Raw genomic sequence first — 9,913 nt, 5'->3', positions numbered from 1 at the left:
GACCCAAAGTCCAAAGGAATTTGATGGTGAATGACTCTTGTGATGAATTTTAGATAATTTTTCTTGGGAAAACCAGAACAGTATAAGGTGGCTGGAAAACTTCATGAAATGCAGAAGATAATAAATCTGTGATAGAGACACTGGCAGAGACTTATTTGTAAATAATGTCTGCAAACGCCACCTTCATTTTTGAGAGCTATATTTGCACAAGTCTTATTACAGAGATTTTGCTTACTGCAGGAGCCCATGATAGACGAATCTTCTCAACACCTCTTTCATACAAAGGTGTTCAAAAAAATAAATTAAAAGCGAGGGAACCAAATAGCTACAAGTGGGGCTCTGACAAATTCTCTTATTTTATTTGCATAAATTGTGTGTCCAGTAGGTCTATCTGTAATAACCAAGGGATCTTTCTTGTGGTATGTGTATATTGATATGAGGCAGGATCAGAGGTGATCCAGGGATAAGGTTTTTGACACCTCCCATGTTTTGTGTCCAGGGCAGGTGTACTTAGTGGTTTTGAAGCTGAAAAGGGCTTAAGGACCTGTGGCTTGAGATGTGGATCTTATGTATCCATCACTCCCAAGAGGTCTTCTCTGGTTCTTGGTTGGAGGGAGAGCACGTGGACAGGTCAAGCACCAAAGCTGCTAGATGCTGCAGGACACGGCTGTTCCTTATCCTCTCCACACTTGTCCCAGTTTAGGCTAAGAATGTTTTTGGCCAGGTCTGACTCAAACTGAAGGCACTGCCAGTCACAAGAATGAATTTGCAGGCAGCATATACATTTTCTGCAATTGCATGCCATGGTGACATCTGAAAGTGCTACTCTGATACAAGCAGCCAGCACTGAGGCCTTTAGTTTTCTTTTTTCCCCATCCTTCCTTCTTTGGGGCTTTATTTCCCTTCTCCCCAAAGAGAATTTCAGCTGCGATATGTGTCTTGTGGGTGAACACAGCAGGCAGAAGTTAATATTATGCGTGCTGGGATGGCATCAGAGCTCGTGGGACGAGGAGGAGGCACGGCTCCATCAGCAAGCGGAGATAACTCTGCAGCTCTGCGCGGCTCCCGCGGGACGGCAAGGGGGGATCAGGCACCAGCTTGTCGGGTATTGGCTGCCAATTTTTCCAGATATTAATGAGCTTGTGATAGCGGGGGAATAAGAGCCTGCAGGGCACTTGGGTGGTGACAACTCTTATGAATATAATTTATTGTCTGATCATTGATTAGTAGGGGTCCAGGCAGAGCATTCGGAAAGTCTTCCCAGCTGAGGGAATATCAACTTTATCACTGTCTTGTAACACAGCCTCCTGCATTCGGATTAGGTTATTGTGATTTTCATTCTTGTTGTTGCTCTTGTCATCACTATTCTTATTTAGTAAAGAGAATGTCTTCCTCTGGGGACATTTCAATAGCCAGTTTCTGCTCCAAAGAGAAGCGTGGAGAGGTGAAAAGCTGAGAATTTGCAGAATAGCAAATTTGGAAACAGCTTTAATAAAAAACGTCAGGGAAAGGTCAGTGGTTTTGATTCAAATAACAAGATTTGCTCTAGCTAAACAACACTCTTTGAATCACCATTTCAAAGTGTTGTTTTATTTTGCTTTGAATTTATTTTTGCTTTGAAATGGGAAACGAGAACGATTCTGTCATTGTTATTTTAATGTTGTTAATTTTATCCTCCTGATAATGAACATTACAATTTCACTGAAACCCATATTTTCCCATGGAGCACAAGAACACTTTCTGACTACAAATATTTACAAGAAGACAAAATTTGAAAGATGAAATATGGGAATTATTAAAACTCCCAGTACTGTGAGTACTCCTTGAGACGGTTGCAAGGGGAGGGGGGACATATCTGTGAAATGTGAAAGCAAAGAGGAAGCAGAAGACTGAGAATTTCCGTAGGATGCTGTTGTACAGAAAGGCTCTGGGTGCGCTCCATATTTCACATGTATTTTTCACATGAACCTAGTGCAGGATTTCTGTGACACATCACGTAGCAGTGAATGCTTGGTAGAACGACACTGTGGGCAGGTGGGGGATCTGCTCTATTCCAATATATTTCCTATGCGGTTGCTTCTAAACTTATCACTACAATCTCTCAGCATCTCCCCAGTAATATATTAACAAACATAAATAGAATCTGTTGTACATCTGTTCTGTCATTCTCTCCCCAGCAGGAAGGAGCAAGTGCAGGGGTGTATTTTGTTCTTTTAGAGGTTTTGGGTTGTTTATTTCAGTTTTGTTTTGGGAAGGAGTAGGGGAAAATTGTCAGGAGGTTTGTGCTTTTTTTCCAGAGCATGCTTGTTTTAAGTGCATATGCCACTATGTATTTATCATTAAAAAAATGTAGGATCAAAACTGCAGACACATCACTCAGCACAGCGGGTGGCGAGGTTTGCAGCAAGTCCTTGCTCTTGTAAATGTGCGTTCCTCAGTTTCAGACCAGTCCCCAGGGAACTTCGGTCCCCCACAGAGACAAAAATTTGCTTTTGAAGGAAAGTGGTGTCCTTTTTAAGGATGGTCTTACTAGCCAGAACTTTAATCAGGCTTTTAAGCATGCTGGTCACAACCTAACCAGCACTTCAAAGATGCACTGTGAATCTGATGACCTGCATGTGGCCAAGACTTGAAAAAAGTCTTGAAGAGAGAAGACTTTGGGGGGACCTAATAGCTGCCTTCCAATACCTGAAGGGAACCTACAGGAAGGCTGGGGAGGGACTTTTTACAAGAGTGTCCAGCGACAGGACAAGAGGAAATGGGTTTAAGCTAAAGGAGAATAGATTTAGATTGGACCTTAGGAAGAAATTCTTCAGTACAAGGATGGCAAGACTTTGGAATAAATTGCCCAGAGACGTTGTGGCTGCCCCCTCCCTGGAGGTGTTCAAGGCCAAGTTGGACAGAGCCTTGAGTAACCTGATCTAGTTGAGAGGTGTCCCTGCCCATGACAGAGAGGTTGGATTAGATGATCTCTAAGGTCCGTTCCAGTGTAGGCCATTTGATGATTCTATGAAGACAGAGCATGGCTGTGAGTTATGTGGTCATAGCATCTTCTCCTGAGGAGTAAGGCTGCTGGGCATGAGGTCAGCTGGTCTTCTTGGAGCTCTGAAGCCTTCATGTCTAGGCGTAGACTGGGTGACTGTAACAAAGGCCAGGCAGTAACGAGTCACGGAGTGTTCCAGCTGGATCTAGTGGCAGTCTGTGTTGGGCCTTTGGATGCTGCAACATGAACATGAGCAAAGAATCTGTCCCTACTAAGTCTTAAATGGAATGACTCAACTGTAGATACATAGCTTCAACCAAAGGAGGCTTTAAGCTCTTGGCTGTTTCCCACTGTGCAGTCCCCTTCTGCGCCATCACTGACCAGTGGCCTCACTGGATGTGGTTCGGTCACTGCTACATGGACTAATTTGTCCTGGTTGAGGTGAGATGGTCCCTATCATTGCCCTTAAAGTCTGTACTTTCAAAGCACTGGCTGATGCACAGCAGAAAAGGGGAGAAGCAACACTTTGGAGTTGTGAGTAGTTTCATGTACATAGTAATGGGCAGAAATCAGCGAAGTCTGAAGTAGACCATAAACCTTTGCAAAGTGCCACCTTAACTTCAGAAAACAGTCATGAAATTGCAAAAGCACTCATTAAACATGAAATACAGACCCAAAAAGAAGATTCTCAGAGCAGGCATCCGAGGTAATAAATATCCCGCAGCCAATAGAGAGAGCCTGCTGCAAAATGTGAAGTAAATATATCTCACATTGTACTGTTTTTCAGAAATGTAATTTGATAAATTGTCTTCAGAGCTTAAAATAACCTCAGTGTGTAGCAGCTGTGGAGAGCAGGACCTCACTAATACCCAGCACGTTGTTGCCATTGCTTGGTCAGAAGGAGACCGAGGGGATGTCTGGGCTTCTCGACCTCCTCTGCAGGAAAACGAGATATCTGAATTTTTCATCTACCCCGTCGTTTTCTACAAAACCAATTATTTGATTGTTATGAAAAGAACAAAAATGCAGGGAGCAGGATATATATGTCTCTTGTCTGTTTCCTAAGCTTGATCTTCTGTGTTTTGTTATCCCAAAATGTGTTGCTTCATATGGTTTCAGCCCAAAAGAGACTTTCTGTGTATTGGAGACTATTAAATTTAATCCAGTTACTCTTCCTGTGACTCAGAAAACTTATGTTTGACTAAAATGAAATACATTTGGCTAAAACAGATCTTACAGAAAGGTATTTATTCTTCCTTTGAGTATACCATGAGATACACACAGTTTCTCTCAGCTGAGTGACTATAAGAGTCTTGTCCCCACTGGAATTTGACAGGAGGATAAATATCGCACAGTATTGCTCAGGAAATGCAGCCATCCTTTGTGCCCTGCCAGAGGAAAATTAAACAGAGATCTCAAAAAATAAACCCGGCTTTGTGAGGGCTCTCTTTACACTGTGATCTGGAATCAAAACATATATTTTGGATTCAGATCAAAACATACCATGAGTAGAAGGGAAATGTGTAGTCATATCATGACAGTGGGGTATCGTGTCATGATACCTGGACAACTCAGCTTGAAATTGTTTATTCTCATCTCATGATTGAGAACAGAGCTGGAGATGCCTTGGTCAGTGTACCCTGGAAGTAAAACGATGGAGAAAGGTTTTAGCACAGCCTGCTGAAAACCTGGGAGAGCGCCAGACTTGCGAGGGGATGTTTCGAGCATCAGGAGGGATGCATGAGCAGGAGGAGATCCTGTGCTGGTCCGTGCAAGGTGCCAGAGGGGACCACTGCTGGGAAGTGGTTGGGCCACACCAGCACCCAAAAGCCTGTGCCTGCCACGAGACGCTGCACAAGATGAGACCCACCCTTCAGCTGGGATATTCTTTGGGATAAAGAGTTAAACAGGTCTTCACTTGCCTGCAGAGCCCAGCCCAGTGCAGGCTGCAGTGACAGGTAGCAGCAGTGACCCCCCTGCCTGGGGAGGGTTGCTCCCAGAGATGATGAATGAAGCCACTCTGAGGTGGGAAGGAGAGATATAAATGCTGGCTGCCATCCAGTCAATAGATATGATCTATTATTTATAGGCAGCTTGTGGACATCGTTACTTCTTTTCAGTGACATGGAAACAGTGTACTCTGGCTGATCTATGCAGGGTTGCATTTCACTGCATTCCTTTGCAGCATCGTGTGGGTTTGTCTATGGAAGAGCAAGTAGGGTGTTTATTACCTACCTGTAATTAATGCTGAACATTTTCTTCTGCTGTTTTTCCTCTTTATTTACATTTCTTTTTAGATCAATTGAAAAAAAAAAATCACAGGAGACTTCAGCCATAGAGCTGGTGGAAATAACAGCAAAATTGCTTCACAAGTTGTTGAGGTTTTTTTTTCCTGAACTAGCCTCTAGAGATTTTGAAAAGTAGAAGCACTTCTAAATTTCATCAAAATATTTCTGGTATTGAAAGAAATTATCCAGTTTTAGACAAAATCTAAATCAGAAATTGGTTAGGACAAAAATTTTCTTTTTTTTTTTTGAGAGATTTGATTTGGGTTGTTTCAAGGGAATTATTTCTGTCTGTCATTTGTTAACTTACATTTAGAGAACACTTACTTTGCTAAAAATTCAGAATTAGGGAAATCGGAACCAGCTGCATTTCACAATTAAAAGGATTATATTTCTTTCCCGAAGTGAAGGCTGAGCCTCACTGTTTATTTGGCAACTCTTCTTGACTTCAGTAGGCATCTTCTCTGACACTCCAAGCATCTGCCCGTCTTTTTGGCCTGATGCACAGTTCTGGCACAGTCCCTGCAGTACCCACTGTAATCTTAACCAGGACTTGACTTGCCCTGGAGAGTTGAGGGAGCTCTCCCAAGGCAGGAGTCCCACAAGCAACAGGGAAAGATTTGTGCTTTTTTCCTTCCTCACACTGTTTGCACAGAGAGGTCTGTGGGTGACGGCCTCTTTGGGACATGGGAGATGCTGACCTTGCTCCGACAGACAGGGTTTCTGACTACTGGCTGAATTCTCTGTGTGAGATCAGGGCACATTTTTGCAATGAGGGAAGCAGCAGTTTGTCGTTTCCTTGGGAAACTCATGCAACCTGCAGCTCTTGCTAGGGCACTCGGCAGCCAAGCCAGGCTGGGGACAAGGTTGGTTCAGCAACCCTGCTCCTTCTCCAACGTGTTGTGAATCCAGGAGGCTTATTCCTGGGGGCAAAACTTAGGATTTTTTTTTTTTTGGCAGTCTGCTTGAACTGGTGAGCTGGCATTGTTCTTGAAGAATAAAAGTAAAAAACAAAAAATAGGATTTCAACTCCTGGAAAATCTTCTTTCCTTTTAAAATTGTACCAAATGATTTTGCAATTATCTCTACCTGGCAGATTTAATTATGTCCAGGGAGAGGAAATTCAGGTCACAGGGTAACAGCAATACTTGCAAATCACCAGGAACTGATGACCACACTTATTTCTGAAATGCACTTAGCCAGGGAAAGTGACTCACCAGAGGAGCAGCTTGACAAATTGCACAATATCTAACTAAACAGTCCCCTTTGGAGTTTGTGCACTTCCATGGCAACCAAAATGTGGCAGCCAGGAGAAAATGGAAATTCTTCTAAATAGTCATCCTTGTTATCGTTTTTTTTCATTCGGAAAAATGCTAAAGGATACATAGGACTCGGAAATAACCAACTGAGATAATATTATCAGATACATGCATTTTCATCTGTAAAGGAAAAAATAGTCTTTTGAATTTCTATGCTGTGCTGTCAGAAAATTTCTAAATGCTGCAGAGGTAATGAATGTTTCCTCTATTGATCTGGAAGCCACATCCTCAGAATGGTTTCCCTATCAGGCACATCTAGTCACTCTTCCACAACTCTGAGGTTGCTGGGGGACAGCAAGAAATTTGCTCAAAGTCCCCTCATTGAGTGACATTCACTAATCGTTCCACCAGCTGTGTTTAAGATAAGTCAAACACTTGATCTAAAATCAGATTTATTAAGCTAAAAATATATCTGCAATCTCTTTATTCAGGACTAAGTAAATGTTTATCAGATTTCTGATTGAAAACAGAAGTTAAAAATAGCAGGGAGGAAAGTGCATTTCCCACATTTTTAATCTTTCAAAAAGTTTTTATCTCTGGCATGGAAATAGTATGTGCTTCTTGTGGTCCTAATGCTCTGCGCTGGCTGAGGGTCATGAATGGCACGAGATTTATACGAGAGCCTCTGAGATTTATAACCTTCTCCATGACACCAGCAGGAGACCCTCTGCAGCTCCACGAGCTCCCTATCACACTGTGCTCTGACTTGCCAATTTGCAGTCTGTAAGAGAAACACACTTTCTCTTTTCAGTTTCTTCCCTCATGATAACCTGTTATCCCCGAGCAGGTGGCTCAGTTGGGGTCCAACATTCTCCGAACTGCAGTCAGGACTGCGCAAGGTTGTGTCTTCCTAATAGTTAGGTCGATTGCCAAGTGTTTTTTGTTGAAGAATACGGGTTGTGAGGAGCTGAACGACCTCCGGCTCCCTGAAGTGCTGTCCTCTGCACGGCCGCTTATCACACACTGCTTCGACGTTGGCACTCCCGGAAAGTGTTGTAGCTAAGATGGGAAACCCTGAGCGTGTTTTCACAGGGAAGCCCTGCTTAAAGAACTCCTCCATATGCTGTACATCACTTTTATCAGCACTGAGATATCATGTGCGTGCACTCTGGCTGCACAGCCGAATGAGCACTGAACTCTGCAGTTCAGATTGTTCTGGCTCACCACACACAGGAGCAGCCACAGCTGCTCTTTGCCAGTTTAATGCCCAGAGCTGGCCAACACCTCACGGCTTTCCGCTGTGAGACTGAGTCCTTCTCTTATACCACTGGCATTTGGGATTTATTGTACCTATTCTGCTTTTGTCCCTGATTTCAGCCCAGCTACTTGTCCTCGTAACTGGGGAAGCACCATACCCCTTCTCACAAGAAGATCAGGAATGCATAAATTTATTGAGAAAAGCAAAATGTGGGTCATGCTAAGAAATAAGGACAAAAGCCTTGCTGTGCATGGTCGAGGTCTGGAGTTGGAGGAGGCAGAGCATGGAGTCACCTCTGAAGTCCTCCCTGCTGGTGGATTGGTTTTCCTTCCATTTTCATTTGGATCAAAGGAGCCAAGCAACAAGGAGGGACCACCTGATTTGGATCATCAAATGGTAGGAAAGGGCATACAGCTTGTGTACGCACCCCTTTCTTTCAGCAGCAACATAATTTAAGGCCTCCAATCTATTTAATGAAATCATCCAGTAATTCTGATTAATGCCTGCCCAGAAGAGTTGCTGCTTACCCTTAGATCCAAAGGCTAAGCAGCAATAATGCAATCATGGTAGTCATAACTTACTCCTTTGATCTTCAGATAAAAGAGCCTATAGAAGTGCAAAAGTGTTACATCACCGTTATTTGCACAACTTCAAAGCATGTTATATACACTAATGAATTCTCCCAACACAGCCTGATGAGAAGTAATGGAAGGCAAATGTGTGAACAGAAGAGTAGAGAGGAAGAGGGGGGAAGATGAGTCCTCATCTAGTGAAAGGGAAAAGCATTAAAAATAAGTACCTGTACACTGTGGGCAGGTGTGAGGTGTGAAGAAGGGTCTACAAGGTGCAGGAGTCAAGCGCATGGGATGCTCTCCCACAGGAGGAACTTTCCTCTGTCATTTCCTGGAGCTCTCTGTAAGAAGCAAGATCTCAGGCTGCAGAGAGGCAAACGGAGAGAAGGGGCAGCTTTTCATCTCAGTGGAGCTTCCAAAGCCTTCAAAAATAAAAAAATCACCAAGTGGGTCTTAGCAGGTGAAACAGAGGCAGCAGAAACACTGAACAGGTTTTCCTTTCACAGTTTGGGAGTTTTAACGTTAAAAGACAGGCAGTTCTGTGCACATAAAACTTCCAAAAAACACTGACTGGGGAGGTGAGACTCATTCCTTACCACTTCAACGAGAGATATAGAATGCCCTTGTAGAAAAAAGAAAGGCTCAAAAGTGAAAATAAAGAAAATGTAACTTGTACAGTCTTGGTGAGGGATCACATTTTAAATTAGAAATCAGAGAGAAAAGGAGAGGAATACTTGGGAGTATTGATCAGAGTGAAAATCTTCCAATGCAGAACAGACCCTCTTCTTGGAACAGGCCTTTCTCTCATCACATTGGGAAATCTGACAAAAGACAGACAAAAAACAGCAAAAAGGACCAACACAGGGCACCCTGGAAGAAGTCTGAACATTGGAGGAAGTCTACTGTAACATTGCTCAGAAGTCCCAGAAATGAAGCTCCAAACTGTGAGCACGTGTGGATGGCTGAAGATTTTGAAACAATGGAGAACTGGTAGCATATAGGCTTTTAAAAGCTTTTTCATCAAGCAGATTTTTGAAGAAAAGACTGAGGGGGAGCATATGAAATGCAGCCACACAGCAAAGGACATAGCACAATAGGCTGTTGTTGAAAAAGAAGGATGAGTGCTGTTAAATTTGGGGGCACCTAAGGTTGAGGAAGTTCCTGAGTAATGAATCTCCTGGGGAGCTCCTGCAAATGCTTCTGAGAGAATTCTGTGCTTGTCACCTTGCGAGTTTTCCTCAACAAAGCGAACAAATGTCACCAAAGTGAGAAAAATACATGAAGAGCATTTTTTACAGTGAATTTTTTGCTCAAAGGCATGAAGAGAGTTGATTTTTTTCCCTTGTAGCAAAAGCTGGCAAAACTGTGGGAGAGGGATGACTTTGCCTTTCACCAGAGCTGCCGAGCAGCCCAAAGTGACCACGTGTTTCTGAACAAAGCTCTGTCTGAACACCTGGCCCTTTGGCTACCCTGTTAGCAGCACAGAGAGGCACACTGCCTATACTGAAGAGGAGCATGTGCATTTCTTTGCATCCCTCTGTTCTGCTTTTCAGCCA

The 9,913-nt window shown here is 43.3% G+C and overlaps 1 protein-coding gene across 3 annotated transcripts in view; it reads left to right on the top strand.

Annotated features, from left to right (window-relative positions):
* GRIA1 (glutamate receptor, ionotropic, AMPA 1) overlaps positions 1–9,913 on the top strand; it is a 120,270-nt gene that overhangs the window by 86,564 nt on the left and 23,793 nt on the right. The window lies entirely within an intron of this gene.

Source organism: Apaloderma vittatum, unplaced genomic scaffold (assembly GCF_000703405.1).
Source record: "Apaloderma vittatum isolate BGI_N311 unplaced genomic scaffold, ASM70340v1 scaffold8610, whole genome shotgun sequence".
Classification (NCBI taxonomy): Eukaryota; Metazoa; Chordata; class Aves; order Trogoniformes; family Trogonidae; genus Apaloderma; species Apaloderma vittatum.
This window is presented reverse-complemented; position numbering and strand designations above follow the sequence as displayed.